The 22,794-nt window shown below is 43.4% G+C and overlaps 1 protein-coding gene across 8 annotated transcripts in view; it reads left to right on the forward strand.

The window, feature by feature from the left end:
• Window positions 1-22,794, forward strand: part of nav3 (neuron navigator 3) — a 283,562-nt gene that overhangs the window by 44,439 nt on the left and 216,329 nt on the right. For 7 of the 8 annotated variants that reach the window (XM_029851618.1, XM_029851620.1, XM_029851621.1 and 4 more), the window contains exon 2: window positions 18,200-18,289. The gene's annotated coding sequence lies outside the window, so the exon portion shown is untranslated. Of the gene's footprint in view, window positions 1-18,199; window positions 18,290-21,120; window positions 21,260-22,794 lie in introns of those variants that run through there. The other variant, XM_029851619.1, reaches the window with a different exon arrangement.

Here is a 22,794-nt window from a genome sequence, read left to right on the forward strand (position 1 = left end):
TGCACAGATTAACTGTGACATGTTGAGCTAAAATGTATGAAATGGCTATTTTGTGCATTTATAAATGAAAAAAAGGATAACAAACATCAGTGCTCCTCTCCACCGGCTAGCGTCAAGGTATAGCACTGCCAAGTGGCATAACTAACTTTATTAAGCTTATTGATGTGTTTCTCTGTGCTGCTACATCTTATCAAAATACATGAACTATCAGGGTCCTACTAGGAGAGGAGGGGTGCACACTCCTGGTTCTCAGCGAGGTGTTTTATTTAATCTTCTGGGAGCAGAAAGCCTACAATAATTTCAGATAGCAGCTCTGGATATGTCGCGATATCTACTATGATCTAATCAGCAGTTTTCTGTCAATCAACTGGGGACTCAACAGAGAGGAGGCCCCAGGCAAACACAGAACACGAAGGATTAATCTCAAACAGCCGCTCCACTGGGAAAGTCCTTAAGTATCACCAGTTGTTCGAATCATACATATACGTTACGAAAAAGCTCTGAAGGAGTTGAAAAATGAAAACAGTGACTAGAAAGGCAAAACTACCCATTGCTCATTATGAAGCAGCATTCTTAATGCTGGTGTGACTGTGTTAACGGGATTGGTCGAATATTTTGAGGTGGCCTAGTTAGTTAGGATAATGTCTTTTTCGCGAGCGTGGGTTTGGTAGGTTTTGGCTTGTTCTAAATGCACAGAAGGCAAGTACAGTCTCGCGAACTTCATGAGTACGCTCTTTGGACCTTTGCAGGGCACTTTGAAGGGCAACTCTTTTCGTCATTGCTGCTACTGCCAAATTTCAGACCAACAGCATAATCGAGGAGGTCACCTAAAAGCGACTCTTTTGTACAGATTCTAAAAAACGTATTTTTAGATTCGTTTTAGGTGGCAGCACATATTTGTTGAGTGTTTTTCATTACCTTACCTCTTTAATGTTGATAATGTATTATATTCCGTTGTTGCAGAGTATAAATGAATGTAAAGAAATTGAAAAGCTACAACTTAGAGAAAAATCAGCACGGGCAGTTTAACGTACAGCGCCATCTGTTGCTAGCAGGATGTGCTGCAGCACCCGACAGCACCCACCTTCCTGCACTCTTGCCTAATACACCATTCATTTATTAAGTTAGTACTGATTTCATGTATTAAACTCATGTTTTAATCAATTTAGAGAAAACTACATCGATGGAATAGAGGCAAGAAATTGAAAAACAACTTTTTCTTGTTCGCACAAATAATTTTTCCAGAGCTACAACCAATGGATGGATGTTTAAACATTGGCAACTGGAGGATAGCGTCACCTTTGTTGATTTTCTTTTCACCTCAAATTCACAAATCAAGCTTAGAATAAATGAAAGTCATGAATCGCTTTGATGATTCTTCTGTTGACTCGGGGGTTTAACAGAAACATCGTTTCTAGAGAGATGTTGGGGGAAGATGCTGCTGTGTTTCCAATTTTATCCCTAACAAGCCTGGAAACGCCCTTATGACCGGACATGCACATCGACTGCAACCAGCGTGTCAGCGCACTGCTGTTGCGTGTCAGCGCTGTGCTCTCCTGGGTCTCACGTCATGCTTCCTTATGGGTGATGTCCGTGATCTGACACCGGTGACCTTTAAAATATTACGTGTATATTTTACAAACCTCTTTTTTTGAGTACATCATCTTATTAAGCATTCCCTTTGGTTCCAGCTAATCCAAAAATAGGGCCTAAACAGATTGTTGTTGTTTTTTACAAGTTCTTTGTAGTTCTTTTGTATTGGGACTTTACTGTAACATTAAGCAATGAAAACAATCTCCAGTTCATCACTTCCTGGGGCATGTGTTTGTTTGTGAAAATGATTTCAAATGCATAAACAGACTGGACTCAGCATGAGTATTCATCACTTCAGTACATACAGCAACAGTCATTTTGGGCTGTGTCCACGGAGACGTCATGCAGAGTGCCGCGGAACATTTGCAAATTGATTAAATACATTTCAGTCTCTCCAAATATGTGAAATGTGCTTGACATACCCCATTCACGCCCAGTGCAGGCGGGCTGGGGACCAATATGGCTGCACACCAGGAGCTCACAGTATAGAGCTGCCCCTCCCCATTAACACACGTCAGTCTTAATGGGACCTCCACAAAGCTGATCACCTATCTCCACTTCAGTAAAGAGTACAGCTACATTTCAGAGATGTCGAAAAAGAGCTTTTACGGCTGTTTTTTGCCAACGAATAATTCCATTCTTCATCGTCCAAGGAAGAATTGGTGTTTGCACACAGTAATGAAATAGTGCTTTCACAAAATAATCAATCTTGTCAGTGTTAAAGAAAGTGTTTTTGAGGAACTCCTAGTTATCGTTTGATGTTTCTTTCCTTTGTAATTGACTAATGTCAATTACTGTTAGTAATGTCTATTTATGACTGCTGGGTATCTGGATCCCCAGGAATTTTTTTGTTTTGGTGACATTAGTATTAAGGTTGGAGAATTCATTTAGCATTCATTTAGAATTCATTTAGCATTCATTTAGAATTCATTTAGCATTCATTTATCATCTATCATCATCATTTATCATTTTATGTAATTTGCATATTGGAACGCTGTTTTTATCTGTATTACTTTTACAACGCACCTGCTAGGGTAGAATGAGAAAAGAAGAGCACAGCGTTCACATCTCTGTGGTACACCTGATAATAGACAGTGTGTTTCTGCCTTTTCTTACTATTCCCTTTCTTATAAAGTTATTTAGTTCATTGTTTCAATGCAGTCAACATGTTTCCATATTTTCGGGTCAGAGACTGTTGATCGGTGGTCTTGGTGGTTTGACTTAATTTTTTATTGATAAGCACGGAAACGGTTTAAAGGCTGCTGCTCTCATTGTTGCCTTGGTCATTCATTTTGTGATGATAATGATCGTAATAATTTTTGTGAGACAAACCCTAAACCCTTTCTCTCTGCAATTACTTAGATCAATGCTAAGAGACATCTTTTATATCCAATAAATCCACAGCGTTTACATCGGAATGATGAAAAATTTAAGTGGGATAAAAGGATTAATGTGTTTTTAAAAAAACTGGTATTGTATTTGACAATATTACACCAGTCGGCATCACTTACTAGAATCTTATGCATTAGCGGTTCAATGCAAGGCATTTATTTACACAAGGCTTCATTTTCACTCCCCACAAAGTGTTTTATTTCCTGTATGTTTATGGATTTGCCTGCTGATGATCATGATGAATGAAGGAATCTTGGCTGATCTTTAATGCGCCCTTCACAGCAAGGTGGACGAATTAACGAATAAACTCATTGATCGCGACAACACAAGTGATACTTTTCATCCATTATCCTCCAATGGAAAATAACTGACTTTTGACACTTATTTGAAAACAACCCAACAAATCCAGATCGGATTACTCCTCACAGCAACAAACAGTTGCTGCCCTGCTGTGAAAGACGCGGCACAGAAATTAGAATTAATATTCTTTAAAACGATTATCTTGCGATGAATGTGTAACGAGTAAATGTTTGTTAAGCAACTCGATGCTCTTCATCTGGAAAGCCCTGATAGCCCTCTCATACGTTGCCTCTGAGCCCCAACAGCTCTTCTGTGCCAATATTGATGCTCACGTCCTGTAATTTGCAAGCAATTACAGTTGAGGCCATTTGTCAGAGTGCCGACGTGCACATTTCTGTTGATTCCCTGTCTGTCAGCGTAATTAAACCACAACAAGAGATGGAGCACGTAATGGATTCACTCGACCCCCTTTTTCACGCAAAAAAAAGGCTTAAATGGAATTCGCAGTGATGGGAAGAGCGCTTGCACACGTGCAGATGCTAGCTGTCAGACCAGCCATGAGGCCATCACTCCGCTCAGCCGTTAGCAGCCTTTGAGCTGATGGAATGTCGGCGTCTGACAGAAAAATCCGCTCGTATGTGTGAAAGGATGGAAAACTGAGGAAGCTTAACCACCTTTTAGGGAGGTTTTCCCACTGTGGCTGCAGCGCGTTGGCGTGGCTGCAAATTTTGGTGGAATTTGAAGCAACACGATTCGGCCACAGGGGAACCAATTACTCTTACGCTGGCCTGGTTTCATCCATTTTTTATTGGAGGTACGACGTGAAGGGGCTTCCTCTTACCAAAACAGCCAGTACTTCTTCTAGATTCTAGAATCTAGAACCTCGCTCTGAGTCCAGTTCTTTTCCAATAGTTTAAAACAGTGTGAAGAACATTGTTCTTTAATTAGGAAAGGACTGTACACCAATCTTTAAATATACAGTAAAAAGGCAGATATGTGTGCTTGGGGGTGTGTGTGTGTTTTATCCACTGTTTTGTTGTGGCAAATCAGCTTGTTGACTGTGATTGTAATTGAAGAAGACATTTAGATTTGAAGCACAATGAAATGAAGAATGAAGAACGCTCCTCGATTTGCCCAGTAACTCCCCCTCCTCCCATTAGGGCGTGGAGTGTATTGGGTGCATGAAACTTGACTTATAGCTCACTGGAACACCAAAAGCCACATGCAGTAAACTGGAAATTAATGCCCTATGAGGAAGGGGAGAGGGGGGGACATGTGTCAGCAAAATGTTAATGTTGTTCCTCATTACTGCTGTGCTGTTAGAAAATAGCCCATGAAATAAAGCATCTCCTCCTATTGTTGCCACATTGGGGTGCTGCAGACATGTGTGTGTCTGTGTGCACGTGTGTGTGTGGGGTGGGGTGGGGTACAGTTGTAACGATGATCCTGCAGAATTGGAAGTGTGCGCAAGGCCACCCGTGTCCCTCTGCTCTGTATTTCCGCCTCTTTCATCACTGCGCTCGGCGTGCACGCTTCGCACACGTAAAGCAGTTTTTTGAAGGGGGGGATGGGGAAAACGTGCCAGACTGGGGGAGAGTGTTGGGAAGGCTTGCTTTCATTCATCTTTATTTATTTCGCGATTGTTACTCACCCGTTTACACTCTCAATAAGCTGCCGAGTTCACCTCTGAAGCTGGAAATGTGTTTGCATCAACAGTTTCATCGACCCCGGCAACACCTTCTTTCCCAGTTTTTATGAATTCACCACCTGTTTCTAATAATGTTTTACTGACCGGCTTAATTATTGGAACATTGGCGGGTGGATGAAAGGCACATGTTGGGAGGGAAGCTTCCTGAACTCCACTTTGGACTGAAGGGGTTACAACTCAAACTGGTCCTGATGTTTGATGTGCATCTCATTGGGTTTTTCAAGCACTGCTGTTTTAAGTGCTATCCACAGATTTTCAATGATGTTTGACCCAGGAACCTGTGAAGGCCTCTGCAAAACCTCAGCTTACGTCTCTTCAGTACGTTTATTTTTCTTTTCACAGATGGTGTTAGCTTGCTTCCAGAATATGATGGAATGAAATGTTGAAACTTTATACCTTTATGCCTTATGGAGATCATTTCAGCTTCCACCTACCGTATTTTCACGACTATAAGGCGCACCTAAAAGCCTAGAATTATCTAAAAAATCTATGGTGCGCCTTTTAACCCGGAGCGCCTTTTGTATGGATTACGGTAATATTGGTTAATTGCGGCTACCGTAGTCAGTAGGCGTGGCCGAGGTAACAGCAGTAAGAGCGATAAATAGGAATTCTAGTTCAGTCCCAAACCATTTCTGTCTGTCAAGACCCCAAAATGGCTCCTTGCAAGAGACACGCTTACGACGCAGAGTTCAAACTGAAGGCTATCAGTCACGCAGTTGAACATGGAAATAGAGCAGCGGCAAGAGAATTTAACGTGAACAAATCAATGGTGCGGAAGTGGAGGAAGCAACAAGACGACCTGCACCAGGTAAAGAAGACTCAACGGAGCTTCCGAGGAAACAAAGCAAGAAGTGGATTAACAAAGGAACTCCAGCCACTAGATATTGGTGTCAACAGAGCATTCAAAGCTAGACTGCGAACTGCGTGGGAGCGGTGGATGACGAACGGAGAACACACGTTCACCAAGATGGGGAGACGGCGCCGAGCGTCATACGTCACTATCTGCCAGTGGATCGTAAATGCCTGGGCATCGACCGTGGTCCGAGCTTTCAGGAAGGCAGGGATTGTCACTGAAATGCCAGACAACACCAGCGAGACTGACCCTGATGACGACTTTGACGAGACGGAGCCGGCCATGTTGGACGCCGTATTCGCACAACTGTTCAAGTCAGACACCGAAGAAGAGTAATTCGAGGGATTCCTGGATGAGGAATGAACTGATAAAGTGAGCTTTACGTGTTTCTTTTGTGTGTTTACAACTGAACAAGGCTGATCATACTGTGAATATGGACATTACCGTTTGAACAACGTTGTTATATTGCTGTTGTTATATTGCTATTGCTATCGCTTTGCACTACTTTGAGAGTTCGAGTTACCGTATATTGTGTTTGCACTAACGTTTGATTTACCGCAACGGTACTACGTGATAAAAATGTTGCACTAAATCGAAGATCTATTAAACTCCACTATCCACTTGTGGTAAAAATGTTGCACTGCCTGTTATAACTTGCTGTTATTAAACGAACTGTGTTACGCGAAAACACTACGTCACTCGGGAAAAACAATAAAACAGCTGTTTATTCATTTTGGGAGTGAATGGAGTTGTGAGAACGCCGGTTTGTATTCTATTAATAAAGTTTGACTGACTTATCTGACTGTTTTATTGACATTCCTTTTAGCGCAGCTCGATCTAGTGAATGCGTCATGAAACCACAGGCACTACGCAGTTTCTATGCTATGCGCCTTATACCACGGTGCGTCCTGTGTATGCAAATATTTCTAAAATAGGCCGTTAATTGAAGGTGCGCCCTATAATACGGTGCGCCTTGTGGTTGTGAAAATACGGTAATTAAATATTTGCATTGACACAGATTTTGACCAGAGGTGCCCAAACATTTGCTTACTGCTATATATAAACTGATAAACATTGTGATTCCTCAACTTGTACTATTATTTCGCATTTCTCTTCTTTTCTGGGTTCTTGATTCTGTTTCTGCTTCAAATGCGTCATCATCTAAACTTGCTGTTGTACCGCACAGGAGCTGGAAAGCTTCCAACAGGCCCTTCAAAGAGGGAAAGGATAGATTTAGAATAGACCTCCATGAGGTTTTAACCCTAATCCAGGGGTGGGCAATTCCAGTCCTTGAGGGCCAGATTCAAGCCAGACTGTGCTACAGGTAAACACGTTAACCTGGGGTTCCATTTACCTTGGTGGAAGCATTTCCTGCCTGGTAGGATGCAAATCCCATCTTGAATTCAACCCTCGAGGACTGGATTTGACCTCCTCTGATGGGCAAGTCCAATCCATGAAGGCTGGAATCCAGCCAGGTCTTGCATCATACCAGGGAGAAACTGCTTTCACCAAGGTAAATGGAACCCCAGGTGAAAGTGTTTACCTGTAGCACAGAAAGTCTGGCTTGGATACGGCCCTCGTGGACTGGATTTGCCTACCTCTGCCCTAATCCTAACCCGACCCCCCAAATGAGGTAAAGCAGATCAATTACATCTGTGTTCATCTGTGGCTATGCTTGAAAAACAATCTCATTAACTGACTTTAATTAACAAGTTTGCCCAATATATTAGCATGAGCATTTTTGTGGGTTGACATTAAGTGCATTTTCCATTCGCATCCCAGTCGAACTGCAACCAGATTTCTGTCCACAAACCAGTTTACAGTAGTTATTATTATGGGCAGAGTCAGGTCTCCAACCCGCCCCCACCCCTGTTGTTCTTTGGCCAGACTGGTTGATCTTTTACTTCGCACCACAACAATCCATCAAAAAGTTAGCTAGCAAAGTAGCAGTTGTCTGTGAATCAGCATCGTGGTGGTCTCTGCCTCGTTCCAAAAATGAATTCCCATTCTAGGTTCTTACTGGTTGCTATCAGGCACAGTAGAGTGTGCTCTTGTAAATCAACTCAGAACCAAGATATCTGGGGGTGTTAGGCCGACTTCATTCAGACTTCTCTGGGCCGATTTCAGTCGAGCTAAGCTGTCCAAATTGAAATAACGGAGGAATTTGATTGTCTTACATGCATGTACAAGCACTCAAATCCAATATTTGTAGTTTAAAGCAAATACTTCCTTCTGCAAGTTTTAACACATGTATGTACATTTTAGGTCAGGTAACAGTGATATAGGCTTCACCCGCTATTAGAGAGATGTGGAAATCGGTGTGCCGGGGTTCAAGGTTGCGGTTTTAAATTACTGAGGAGGGGGCTAGGGAGCGGCCAGAGTGCTCCCTCAGACAAAGGTTACAGCTCATATCTGCCAGCTTTATAATGCGAATAAAGGTGTGTAATTGGGACGTTAATGGAGGATAATGACCCAGTGTGATGGTTTTGTGGACCCCGACCACATTACAGGTCTCTTCTGTGCTGCAGCTCACCACCTCTGTTAAAAGACTCAGGGAAGCAGGAGCAGTATTACATGCAGAGTTAACTGGACCTCAAGCATATGATTATGCAGTGATTGTAGAGAGTTATTACTGTTTGTAGGAGCGCAGCTGACGGGGCTCTTGGCCCGTGCTACCAGACCACCAATTTACATTTCTGGTCAGTGTTTTTGGTCTCTAGATCCCACTGGCACTGTTCCAAATCCTCTGCTTCATACAGGTTTTTAAAGAAGTATTGGGAATTATTGTTAATATTATTTTAACCACTGTGGTATGTATCATTTTTTTTAAACCTATTTTATTGAATTTGTTTTTGAAAAAATGGCATAATTGGCTGAAAAGTTTTCCTTAGTTATGTTGAATCAATACATTCCATACGTCCTGTGTGCAACAGTTGTCCTAATGGCCCCAATAAAACCGAGAATTATTGTCTATTTCTAATTTTCTTAGCTTTCTTAGCTTCGAAGCCTGCATCGCAATAAAAACAGAGGTGGCTGGAGATTTCCCACAGATGGAGAGAATAACCGAATGTTTCAATCAGGACATCCGATTTTTCCATCTGTGTCTTAAGGACCATGTTTACATTAATGCTCTTCATCAATCGAGCAACCGCAGCATAAAATTTCCCACAGTGAATCCAGCTTCGGTACCTGATTGGACCATTTACAGGTCCATCAGAGGTGACTAGATAATAACCGAGGCCAGTTTGCCAAACGGTGTTGGTTTCATCCGTATAGATTTATTATCAAAGTTCGGACTCAACCACAATTGCGTGCACGTATGGCAACCAGAGTTCAACTTTCAAGTGCTGGAGCGCATTTCAGGACTGTTATTAATGGTGCTAGCTGTGTCCACCAAGCCACAGGAGAGCCAGTGAAACTCTGTTAGCAACGCGACGCCGCCCAAGCTAACCAGTCGCTGCTGACGCAAAATAAAGTGACTCATCACCGCATCCTGTTGTTCTTCGGAGCGCCTTGTCGGTGTCAGGAAGACGGCGGTTGGACCTGATCGACTGGAGTCGCGATGCCAAATGCAGCAGATGCGTTTGTTCCGCCTTTTCAAAAAGGAAATAATGATTCCGAGACGCCGCATCGCGTCGACTCAGCGCCACTGATCAGAAATGCAAAACCGCCACGTGGACTTGGAGCAGCAGCTCGGAGAAGCACCAGACGGGGGACGCCTTGAAGACAGTTGATGGGTTTTGACAACCTTACTCCAGTCGGGAGTGAAGAGTTGCCCCCCCACCCCTTCCCCTTCCCCTTCCCCCTCCCCCCACCGCTCGATTGATCGCCCCCTTCTGTGCCGTAGGGAGACCCATTTCACATGACACAGCCACTATTTTTAAACATGTCGTCATCGGGAGTACTCACACATGCGACCCCCCCCACCCCCACCCCCATCTGCTCAACTGCTACTGATGTGAGCCCCAGCCCCACCCTGGTGAACACCCGTTGCCGGCTTTAGAGAAACCAACTCAACATGAATATTGAAAAAGCTTTTCTGCGTGTGTGCGTGTGTGTGTGTGTGTGTGTGTGTGTGTGTGTGTGTGTGTGTGCGTGTGTGTGTGTGCGTGTGCGGTGGGGGTTTTGTTGTTGCTGGGTTGAGGAGAGATTTAAAGCATAGTGAGGATAACAACATGCATCTGACAAGCTGCCTCAACGGTAAAATCTATAAAGATCTATCTGTAAACCTTCTGCAGGGGGGAGAGAAAATGACTTGCATGAGTCACCTTGAGGCAGATATTTTGTGATTTATCACTCTTGTTTGATGAGTTGTCTAAATAAATGTGAAAAATATTTCAATCCACAGGTGTATTAAAGCAGACGGCGAGCTTCTGTGGTCTTCCATATTCAACCCAGACCATCGGCTTCAATAGAAAATAAGCGCTTGCACGCATTCTGAAGCTCGTGCTGTAGCTGCCGTTATCCTAGTGCTGTAGTTATCCTAGTTTACAGAATAGTTGTGTTGCCTGTGCAAATTCCTTAATGAACTGATGATGTTACAACAGAGGAAACGCTGCAAATTATCTCACAGTCTTCAAAATGTCCAAATAATCAATGAAATATAACATCACGCATTAGATAGTCTGTTAGAAAATAGTATTTAATTAAGTCTTCCCCCCCAAAAAACATTTTTTTTAAAGAAATAGGAATGTTCCCACAGTCCTGGATACTTGTCATCTATGTGGAGCAGTTGTAAAGGGGTTTGTTGCTCAGCTGTTAGAATATCACCTCCGTGCTCACTGTTTTCTCATAATTTTGAATATGACACGTACCGTATTTTCCGGACTATAAGTCGCACCTTTTTTCATAGTTTGTCATGGGGTGTGACTTGTACTCTGGAGCTACTTATATGTATCTTTCCCCTGCAGCCTGCGTCTGCTGACAACTAGTCCACATTTTCCACAAACTTATTAAGCTAATGGCAAATCTTTATTGTGTCCTCATCCAGCATTGAAATGTAAACATAATTATTGGGAGGAAACTACCGTATTTTCCGGACTATAAGTCGCACTTTTTTTCATAGTTTGTCAGGGGGTGCGACTTGTACTCCAGAGTGACTTATATGTAAAATAAATACATTATTATCACCTGAGGAACGAGTTCCTTTAGTGACGCAGAAGAAGAAGCGGCGCTTCGTCTATGATGAGTTAGACTTGATTGTTTGGTAAACTTGCTCGGATGTTCTTTATGCTATAGTTATCTGAATAACTGTTAATATGTTACGTTAACAAAGCAGACGCGTACTCAGTTCATTGTGGGTCATGTAGCTGAATTTGTTACGTTAGCATACCGTAACCCTATTGCTAATCCATTATTATTTTAAATTGTCTTTCAAAATGAAATGTATGTTATTGGTCTCAGATTTTATCAAATAAATTTTCCCCCAAAATGCAACTTATAGTCCAGTGCGACTTATATATCTATTTTTCTTCTTTATCATGCATTTTTTGGCTAGTGCGGCTTAAACTCCGGAGCGACAGATAGTCCAGAAAATACAGTATATGAATTCCTGTCCTTTTCCACAGACACAGCAGCTGTCTGTTAGACCCCCCCCATCTGCCACACCTCCTCACCTTCACCTCGGCCCCTCCCCCCAGTCCCACCTCCCCCACCGTCAAAGCTGCGATCTGTGGGTGGCGACGCAGTAATTCACTTCAATCCTCAACCCTGATGCGACACATCGACAGGTTCGCAGCTTCTAAATGCCATAGGTTCCCCTTTTAACCCCCCCCCCCCACCCGCCCTGTTTCCTCCCAAGGTTAAGCAGAATGGGATCCCTTTGCTATTGTGTTGGAAAGAGCCGCGCTGCTGGCCGTGGAAATTGCACAGTGGAGCCACATTTCTGCAATTTGTACGGCGCGTGCAGGGAGCGGTTGGGGGTTTACAACACACAGATGATGATGATGATGATGATGATGATGATGATGGAGTTGTTTGAGTTGTAGGCAGAGCTGTGAAACCAAATTACCTCTGTGGACGTTGTGTTTAATCTCATCTTGCCTCAGGTTCGCGGGCTGCCTTTTGTCAGACGAGCCAGACACCGTCGCGCTTTCAAACCTGCATCTGGTGTTGGTTTTTCTGCATTTGCATGGTGTTGGCGTGTAATTCAGAATAGACGAAGAGGCATGGCAATTTAATTAGAGCGCCCCGGTAAAGTGAATTCACTCTTCGCTGAAATTGAATTTGCATCGAGCGACCCCTGGGCTGTTCATTTTCCACGACAGGCGGACTGACACACCTTCGCTGCCGTTCCCTGTAATGCTAAGATACAACACTGGTACTAACAGCTTCATAGCGGCAGCCAGCGGATTTGTTCAGACGTGGGTCCGGAGCCGGATTGCAATGGATCCATGTGGGGTGAGGACGATGGCATTGATTTGAAGTGATGGATGTCGCTTCAGGCCAAACAGGAAACAGTTCATTCATATTTAGGGACATTTAAGGCCACGTTACAATTACAGTGCCGTCAAGGACAGAATCATTCTCCAACATGCCAAACGGAGTGCGACTGTTGTAGCACAACAACGCCACGGGTGGCTCAAAAGCAAAGAGCCTGGACTGGGCCCTTAAAGCTCCTGAATCATGGGGATTTTTAAGCACACACCTGGGAGTTAGAGGCATAATGGTGCCGCGCTGAATGGCTTGGATGGCGCCCAACGAGATCAGCCTACCAGAAGGTATTTAAGGCGTGTCTTCAATTATTCATAATGGTGCTAATCCTCTTGATGTTGCTTTTATTAGCTTGTCTTATTTACTGCGGTTGCTCTGGGACAACACCCCCCCCCCCCCCCCCCCCCCCATGACTGTGATCGCTTGTCTAATTAGTTTCTTGTCAACACTTTCTGATGTGATTCTTTAATGCAACATCAAGCTCATTTGCCTGATCATTAAAAACAGGGGCTTGAATAGATAGCTCAATTTTGTTTCATAGGAAATCACCCCCGCCAACCTCCTAACCCCCCCCCCCCCCTCCTACTAATGCATTCTGGTACATTTGGTTAATTTCTCTGGTATGTAATGAAACCCATCTTCTGTTAATTGTCATAATCTCTTAAAGGCACAGTCACTTTTCCATTTACCTCTTCATTACCTCAAATAATCTCACTCATAATTTAATCTCCTCCCGCTGTTGTTTTGGGCTGCCATTGTGGAAAGAAGCACAAATGAGGCAATCTGCCCTGTCTCGCTCTAACAGCGAGCTCAACCTGGTGATCGTTTCCTCACCATGGGAGACAATTTACCTCATGCACATGAATTTATGCATTACGGTATTTTCTCACATTGAACATAGATAATGATCCCATGAGGGCCTTTCTGAAAGGGGAGACATCCAAGTTGAAGAGTTCCTCAACACGTTCCTCTGTATTTATTTGCTCAGAGAAAAAATAAAGAGACTTTTTCTATGCCGCTAGCTGAGTTCAACCAGTTTTTTAGGATTTACTTTTTTCCTTAACTACTGTGATCAGCATTAGCGCCGATTCTGAGCCTTTCTGCTGATAAATTGATCCCATCCTGTCCTGAGTAAATTTGTATAATTTGGTCATATGCGGTTGAATTTATCGTAATCCAGCTGCATACCGGTGTGCTATTTTCAGAGTGTAGCACCAAAGAGAGGGAGCCATGGAAGAACAAGTAAAGGGGAGTTTTTCCTGCCACCGTTGCTAGTTGGGGTCAGGCTCTGGGTTTCTGTAAAGCCCCCAGAAACAGTTTTGATTGCAACAGATGAAAAGAACAAATTAATCCTTTACATAAACAGGGTTATTAACAAGCTTTCAAAGCTGGAATATTTACACATACCAAAACCATGCTTATTTATTAAATCAGACTGAACGCCCTCATTATTGGAACCCGCTTTTGCTAGTAAACGCATTAGCTTTAGCTACAGACAAAAGACATTATTTTAGCACTGTTCCAATGTAAACTGAGACCAAAATATATACAAAATCCAACATTTAAACAGACTTGAGCCTTGCTTCTAACTTCCTGTTGCCGTTGTGCACGTTAAACTCATTCATTTGGAACTGATGCATGAAAACCGAGAAAATGCCAATTAGAATATTAACAAAATTATGTCAAACATGGATTTTAATAACATTTTTTAACAATTTCGGCCTGATGACTGCAAACAATGAGTGCATGTTTCCTGATGATATTACAACATTAATATGAGCTCAAAAGCAGCCAGGTTGATGGTAAGAACAGAAATCCATCCTCCTCAAGCCACTAATTCTCCACAGGGCCCCTAACCTCGACGGCAGCTTATGCTTATGTCATCAAGATGGATCAGGAGAAAATGAGACGTAAGAAGACAACGGGGACTGGTGCGAGAGGGGCACTGGCGGGTGGGTGTTGTTTAGGTGGGGTTTAAGCTGAGTATTCAATCACTAGCTTTCTACTCACGCCTGCCCATTATCAGGGTATAGCCTTCATCACACCCATGATATTGTTATTAATGGATTTGGTTATTGCACCATTGTGACCAGTCGTTATTGTCTCAGCAGACCCCTGTGCTGCCCTGCACAGCTCTAAAATGAACTTTAGTATTTATTTAGAGGTTTAGAGTAGATAGGAAATGTCTCAGACTAAAACATGCATAAACAATGTGTGATTTGATACTAAAATGAAATCCGACAGGAGTGTTTTAATAAACACCTTTGCTCCATGAAGGAAGACTCTTTCCTTCATTGTTTTGATTTTGTACACAGTCTGAAAGAAAGGATTTTAATTATATGTTGTGTCAGCCTTCAGCCTCCAGCCTGGGAGGCTGCCCAAACACCAGACAACCAATCAAATCACGTGCTACAGCACAACAAATCGTTTGAAATACGAACCTGCTAAGTGAGCTAAAGAGCGAACATTATTGCTATATTGTGAATATTTCAGCTATTCAATTCCATCAACTATTGCAAAACGAGAGCTTGATTTGGAAAATTAATATATATACTGTACACACACACACACAATATATCATCATTCGTTTTCTCACCAACCTGCAAAGGATTAGTCTCTAGTCAGTCGTTCTCGTAGAGCTAGTTTTTCTGACATTATAGCTTACCAATACTAAAAGCAGTGCTATAGCAGAATCTCAGGCATAGAAATACAATTAGCCTACTTGTTAGTTGTTTAGAAACTTTTTAGTCAATGCTTGACAAGCATCAACTGCAAGTTGCTGCTAGCGTTAGCTTAGCTAGTTTGCTGATATAAGAAGGACTGACTGGTTGTCATTGAGGGCGGCGCCTGGGCAGCCTGCCAGGCTGAACAGCAGCTGGAGGCGGTTTTCCCCTGGAGTGTGTTGTGTAAATGTATGTGTAAAAAAGGTCCACCACTGAAAGATGAAGCGTCTCACCAAAATTCTTGACCCTTGAACCTCTGCTGTGTAGGCCAGCGTATGCACACTCACTGGACATGCCCTTTAAAAAAAATAAAATCCATTAAAACCTGTTACAAGACTCCGGTGCACAGAGAAGAACCACTGAGCCTGTTACACAAGCTGTCACTCTCATCTCCATCTCCCAGCGGATATCCACCTTTAGCTGGAGAGCGCCGCAGCCTCGGAGGATATTACTAGTGATTAAAGAAGAAGACCAGAGGTCACGCACGTCCCAAGTCCGTCCTTTTAAAAAAAGGAATCCATCGGCAGCAGCGTTTGATGATGAGTTTAGGAAACCATCCAGCACTGAATAAACCACCTTCATAAAAGAAGATGGCTTCATATATGTGAAATCATATCAGAGCATTCCAGAGTACAATTTCCAAGGATTGTGTTGCCATTGACTCTGTCCTGCCACCCTCCAGAGATCCCAGCGATAAGCTTCCAGTGCTTAATGTTGGGAATATTAGCTGACACGAACACACCCACCAGTATTCCAGCTCATCTTTGTTTGACATCTTTTTCATCTGTGAATTCTAAATGGATGTAAAGCAGGTGATTACTGGAGGCGGAGCCTGTCACAGGGCAATTTTCCACTCCGATTGGTTTTAAAAGAATCTTATTTTTCCACACAGGCTACTCTGTTGTGCAGCTATATGCAAAATCATGGTTGAGTTGGTAATGATCTTTAGTTTTCTACCGAGCCCAAGCATTGCTGTTTTTCAGTGTTTTAGAATGACATTTGACCCATTTTTCACTCACTGAAATACATTAAAAAGCAAAATAATGCCATGCAAATAAGTAAGACTTTGCATCAGAGTTCTGGATCTTAAGATAACCTTTAATTACAGCACAATATACACCTGAAACATCACACAAATGACACAATTGCAGCATTAAGTGAAAAATAAGAAAAGCACAGGTAGCAAAAATATATAAATAAATAGATCAGCTACAGATATCTAGACATGTCAAGCTACATGAGGTGAAAAGACACCTATCAAAAGATTCTTTTTCTTGACAGCTTTATCCCTATCAGGGGTCACGGGGAGGTTGTTGAGGTCTGTCCCAGCTACACATGGCAGGGTTCAACCCTGAATGTCAGCCACTAGGTGTATCCAAATTATATATATATATATATATTAAAAAAAAAGAAAAAAGAAATCTCTTCCTCGCCCTCCTGGGCGGTGCCTCCTTCCTTCAGACTCGGGTCCTCTACCAGAGGCCTGGGAGTCTGAGGGTTCTGCGCAGGATCCTGTTCCTAGGACTGCGCTCTTCTGTCTTCCATATATATATATATATATATATATATATATATATATATATATATATATATATATATATATATATATATATATATATATATATATATATATATATATATATAGACAGTGGTGGTGATAGATGTAGCAATCCCAAGTGATAGCAACATCAGGAAGAAGGAACACGAGAAGCTGGAGAAGGAACACGAGAAGCTGGAGAAGTACCAAGGGCTGAAGGAGGAGATGGCGAGAATGTGGGGCATGAAGGCAACAGTGGTCCCAGTGGTGATTGGGACACTAGGGGCAGTAACCCCCAACCTAAGTAGATGGCTCCAACAGATAGCAGGAACCACATCAGAGATCTCTGTCCAGAAGAGCGCAGTCCTAGGAACCTCTAAGATCCTGAGCAGAACCCTCAGACTCCCAGAACCTCTGGTCGAGGACCTGAGTCTGAAGGAAGGAGGCACCGCCCAGGAGGGCGAGGAAGAGATTTTTTTGTTTGTTTGTTTGGAAGAGCACATGGTCATGCTCATAAATGGTGCAATAACCAAACCTCTTGCCTCTTGCCTTTTTGAAAGCCCAGAAAAGACATTGGCGTGTTTAAAGTGCCTTTGGATTTACTTGAAAGGTAAAAAAAAGAACCATTTTGTGCTCTCACTTAATAATAAGAATTTGTTTTGTTTTGGGTTTTTTTTTTTAAAAAAAAAAGCCTTATCAAACAGTACCTGACTCATCTCATGTGCAGGTTCCCTTTAGCACCACTTTGAAATATTCCCACCGTGGACACTAATGAGAAAGTTGGTATGTTGCCAGCAGCGGTAATGGAAAGGATCCCATCCAGCAGCTGGATTAAATTGGTCAGAGTTGATCTGATGGTTTTTTTTAAATTTCTTACAATAATTTCTCTAGTTAGCCAAAGATTTTTGGCACAACATTGGCATTAGTTATAGCATCCATTTAGGAAATTGTGTTTTTTTTTGCCCAAAGGCCTCAGTTTTCATTTTTAATCTCAGGAGGAATCGGACCAAATTAACACAAATCCTCCATTTCCAAGTGGTTCCTAGGTATCCTGACACCTTTAACCTAGCCAGTCGTCGTTTTCCCCACCTCTCCCTAGGATTCCCATCATCACTGTCAGGTCTTGAACGGGCTCCTCCAATAATCAACATATTTTATCCTTGCTTTGCCAAAGAAAAAGGTGGCTTTTCCCAGGAGACTTGTTTTGAACAGTTAGAGTGAGATTTTCAGGAACGACTGCGGAGCAAAAAAGGCAGCATCGTTTGAAAGTGGCGGGATAGAGGTGAATAATTCTTACAAAGTAAATGTGGTTTCAGAACGGCGAGAAGGGAAGATGCAACACCTTGGTGTGGAACATCCGCTACGAGAACGCAGAAAATTAACTTTTTTAGCTGTCAAACCTTCGTTGCTTTTAAGCCCTCCTGGATTGGATAAACCTTCGGTCACAGAGTGATAGAATTCCCGGGGGATTGTTGGGGGGGAAAAGCTGGGAGCTGCGGGAGGTAGGGGTTTACCGTCTAACTGGATGAAGAAATAATGTTCTGCCTCTGCAGTTTGAAACTCTTGAGCTGCCTATCTACAAAGAACGAAGCCCCCTAAAACTCAAGCAAATCGAATGCTTGTTTTTCATTTACCTTGTCTTGTGTATCACACCTTTGCAGGATCCTTGGAGCAGCGGCGCCTGCTGAGATGATTACAGATACCCGGTCAGTGGGAAAACGTTGATGTAACTTCAGGAATCCTCGATTGATGTAGGTACAACTGCCTTTTGCTCCTGTTTTGTTCACCTGTAGTTTACTTTAAATGGTGTCCTGACTCTTGACCAGGGATCAAATGCACAGATTTATCAAGGACCCAGATCCGCATTTATCAAAACCTGAACACCAGTGTTTTAGGGCTAAAATAATATCAGCGTTGGGGGGAAATGGCCTTTTTGAAAATCTTTTAAAAAAAAATCATCCCAGTACATTTCCTCTAAAAAAAAATGATGAAATATTTGCCTGTTTATCAGGTATCGGCGTCAGACGCGAGAAGCAGGAAATTGTTCGTTATCAGTATCGTTTTCATTTTTTAAAAACTACTTAATGAAACGAAAATATTGGCAAATAAAGAGGCGCAACGAAAATCGGAGTACACTTACCAGCATGTATGCAACCGGACTTTCTGTCTGCAAAGGTGTTTGCGGTAGTCAGATTATGGGAGGGGCCAAGCTGTCCCCGAACTTACGGCGTCAATGGGCACTAATTTACTTGGTTTTTCACGTCACCACAATCAATAAAGAAGTAGCGAGGTATCAGCCACAGCTAAATCAACGAGATGAACGAGTTTATGTGTCAATAATTGCCGCGTCTGAGAGCTACCATGAGCACGTGCGGAATGTATAATGCAACGGTCTCGCGCAGGATGTAGCCAGTCTTTTAAAAATAAATCCCCATTTCGGGTTTTGAGCTACTTCGTCCAAATGCATTTGACGTAATCGAACTACGGCAGGAATTCGATTTCCCTGCGTGCTTGTTAACGCACTTGTTGATTTGTCAGCAGTTTTAATCCAAATGCATGACATCACTGTAGTAAACAGTCATGCAGCTGTAGATAAAACATTATATTAAATATCTTTAATGTTAATCAGAACCTTAAATCAATACAGTTTTTTGAATTGCACATACTTTTATTCACCACAGTAATTATGTGTACCTCTTTCCTCACCCTTATGACATACAGGAGATGCTCTTGCGCACATTTGCATGGCTGATAGGTCGTTGCTCTTGACTTTGAGATTAGCACCATCAGCGAGAGGCAGAATCACTTTACACGATGTCATCAGATCAAACTGATCCGATGGTGTTTTCTAGCCTGAGCTTGAGTCTGGACTAGCCCGGAGGCCTATTATGAGCTACTTCTGCACTCTTTCTATGACTCTTTAGTTGTACATTATTGGCTTCATTAACATCCAACGTCACGTTATTGTGACACAGAGGTTATCGGCGCAGTGAATGAACTGGAGTTCCTAGCAAGCCGAGTCTGCCAAATGAGCCATTCCCAAACACAAGGCCGCTGGAAAAACAAAAACAGTTAGGGTGCATTACAGCAAATCTATCCCAATGTATGAAACGATAAGCTAGAAACAGCAACTGTTGCTCATTTTCTGTACTTTTCTGACTTATCTGTAGCACAGGCTTCCCAGGCACCGCTGAGCTGTGTGAGAATTCAGTCGATCACGAACCCGCCGTGGATGGAATTCATCTAAATTGAATAACCTAGTTTGTCCTCCACGTTTGCTGCCTTCATCTGCGAAAAGGGTGTCGTTTATGGGTTTAATCTCTATTCCTTTTCTCTGCCGCGAAGGGCCTTCATTCTGACTGACACACAGTTCTGCACAACAAACACAGTGTTGCCATGGTTACCATCTATCTGATCAGGCTGCGCCACACCCACACACTCCTGAAACTCATTTCAATATCTCATATTCTGCCGTGCTGTGGCGTTTATGCAATTTAAACCAACAGCTACTACGTGCCAAAACAAGCCACGAGGAAATTCGCGTGACCCTGTTTGAAATATAGGTATAAAATGAGTGAATTGCAGTTCCTGACATTTATGTGACACCACAGCCATTGAAAGCGTAACCCCACACCCCCCCCAATGTCTGCCAGAGCATTCAGAAGCTTTTCAGATGCACCAGATCAGTGTTACCTTCTTCATATTTGGAATTTCCGTGATTCCGACTCTACCCTACTGCAGCCCACTGAAGGTGCTTTGAAGAATCTTTTTCCCCAGCGTTCTGCTCCCATCCCGGTGTTCCTACTGGTGTCTCCACATGCCGCCTCTGTGCTCTTTGTTCCACTTCATTGGGGTGTGTGCTCATGTGTGTCCGCCGCTATGCAACCGTGCGCACGGATGCGAGTGCGCACCATGAGAGCATTTTGAGGATGTGTTGGATCTCTGTGTTTACTTTCCTCGTCCTGTCTTCCCCGTGCGACTGTCTGTCATTACTGAGGTTTTGAAGTTGGATGTCAGGCTGTTTTGCACCCGCGCGCGCATGTGCTGGGGGAGGTGGGGGTGTGTGAGATGGGGAAAGGTGGGGTGTGTGAGTGAATCCGTGCAGGATTGCAGGCAGTGTGTGAGTGGGAGTATGCTGAGCTCTGTTTAAGAAAAAAACACACATACACTCTTTGCAGTTGCATGCACGCGTGCATGTATATTACATGCTTTTGTAGGTGTGTGTGGTGTAGAAAACCCTCTTACAGACATACACACAACTCCGGGGAGTAGCATGTTCATTATTCTTCCTAAGAGAACCATTAAAATTTCATCAGTGCGGGCAATCTGTAGTAGGACGAGGGAAGGAGTGCGCGTGTGTGGGAGACGTGGCTCAGCGGCGAGGTGGGAGGGGGCTTCCATCCTCCTTTTCTTTTGCTTTATCACCTTCTCCGTTCCCTTGCTCTGAGCATGCCGACACACAGAATGCGGCTTCTCCAATGACGCCAGGCACCAGTGCTGCTTCCCTCCTCCCTCCATCTCTCCCACGTCATCCTAGCAGCGATACTACTACTGCGACGCCTCCTCTCTCTCGCGCGCGCGCCGGCACAGGAGGAGACTCAACAAGGGTTAACAAGTTGGATGCGCAGGTGGCTGTGGCTGCAGGTGTTTGGTTCTATTCTCTGTGGATCTTTGCCCAAGGAATGTGGGAGTTCTCTTTCGAAGTAACTGGGAAAGTACAGGTGAGCCGCACTTTGGATTCATTCCTCTGACTTGTTGACTGAAATAAGCCGCATGGATACGCACGTGTTGGCGTCATGCTAAACTTGACGGAGTTTTTATTTTTTTTTGGTGGTGTTTTGATGTGTCCTTAATTAGACTGATCCCCCACGTTGTGCTGGTTCACCCTGGCTCATTAATGATCTTCCTTTTCCTGCATTGATCAGGAATGCAGGGAAATTAGCGGCAGCCTTTAAAGACAGCAGGGGGACGGGGGCAGAGGCAGACTACCCTGCATGTGTCTTCGTTTTGCTGGGATGAGTGCAAGTTGCTGCCTATCAGGTAGATCTCATGATGCTAATTTTGGCCCAAATGGATTTCCTCTGTGCTGCGAGGGCTTTTGGTTTCAGATGAAAGAGGTGTAGAGTTGCTGGGAGTGTGTGTGTACGTACAAGCAAGTGAGTAAAAGAGTTGCACACGTGTGTGCCGTTGCCGGTTGTATGGTTACAGTGTTTGCGTGTGTTTTTTGAGCCTTCATCTGAGGAGGTCTTGTATGATCGATGGCGACTGACGGAGGGTGCGAAGTGTCTCGGGGAAGAGGTGGGGGATGAAGAGGCGAGGCTGTGGGATGGGGGAGGATGTGTCCCATCTTTGTGTATATGTGTGTATGTGTGTTGGTAGCGGAGCAGTTCATCACAGGCCGGCTAATGGAATCTGGGAGTCTTGAAGGGTCTTCTCCTGCTTCTTGTCCATAACCACACCTCACCCCCACCTGTCACTGCAGGATTCTGGACACCCCAGAGAGAATTCTGCGGACTCTCTCAGTGTCTCCATTCACACACAAGTCTGTGATCCATAACATTAACGATGGACAGACACACCGCTGCGAGTTGAAGTCAAGTTTCCAGATCGAATCTCAAATCCAGGAGTCTTCGTAGCTTGTTTATTAGAGCTAAAAGTATTTATGAGCAACAACCCCTTCTGCCCAAGACTTATATGCAACTAATCACCCATAAGTTGTGATTTTACTAATTTAAATCACTAATTAACACAATTCATATTTCCTAAGATCTAATACTATTCATAGAAATCAACAAGAGAATTTATAAAATGTAAAATTTCCATCAATTGATGCTGTCCACTATACTGGGATATAAAAAAAGCTGTTTCTTATCTTTTAACCACTATCAATGTACAGCTAGTGAGCCAAGTATGTGCAAGAACCATCCCGGGAGGCTGTTGTTAGACCCTGAACGGTCGCATTTTTAAAATCTTGGAACACTCCTGGAGTAGCCGATGTGCCGTGTCTGCTCCGCGCTCAGCAACCCCCCCTCCCATCCCCCCGCCCGCTAAAGCATTCGGTGGGATGATCGTGCCGACGAAATCAAGTGTTTCAGGGAGAAACTGAACAGAGGCGCTTAGGAATTCCAGTGGATTCTGACGCAAAAAATACTTTGTTGAAATTTAAAAAGTGGAGCAGACATTTGGGGATGCCAGCCGGGTGTTACGAACTAATGACCACATAAATATCATATAGAATTATTCAAACTTCCTAGAA

This window comes from Takifugu rubripes, chromosome 18 (genome assembly GCF_901000725.2).
Source record: "Takifugu rubripes chromosome 18, fTakRub1.2, whole genome shotgun sequence".
Classification (NCBI taxonomy): domain Eukaryota; kingdom Metazoa; phylum Chordata; class Actinopteri; order Tetraodontiformes; family Tetraodontidae; genus Takifugu; species Takifugu rubripes.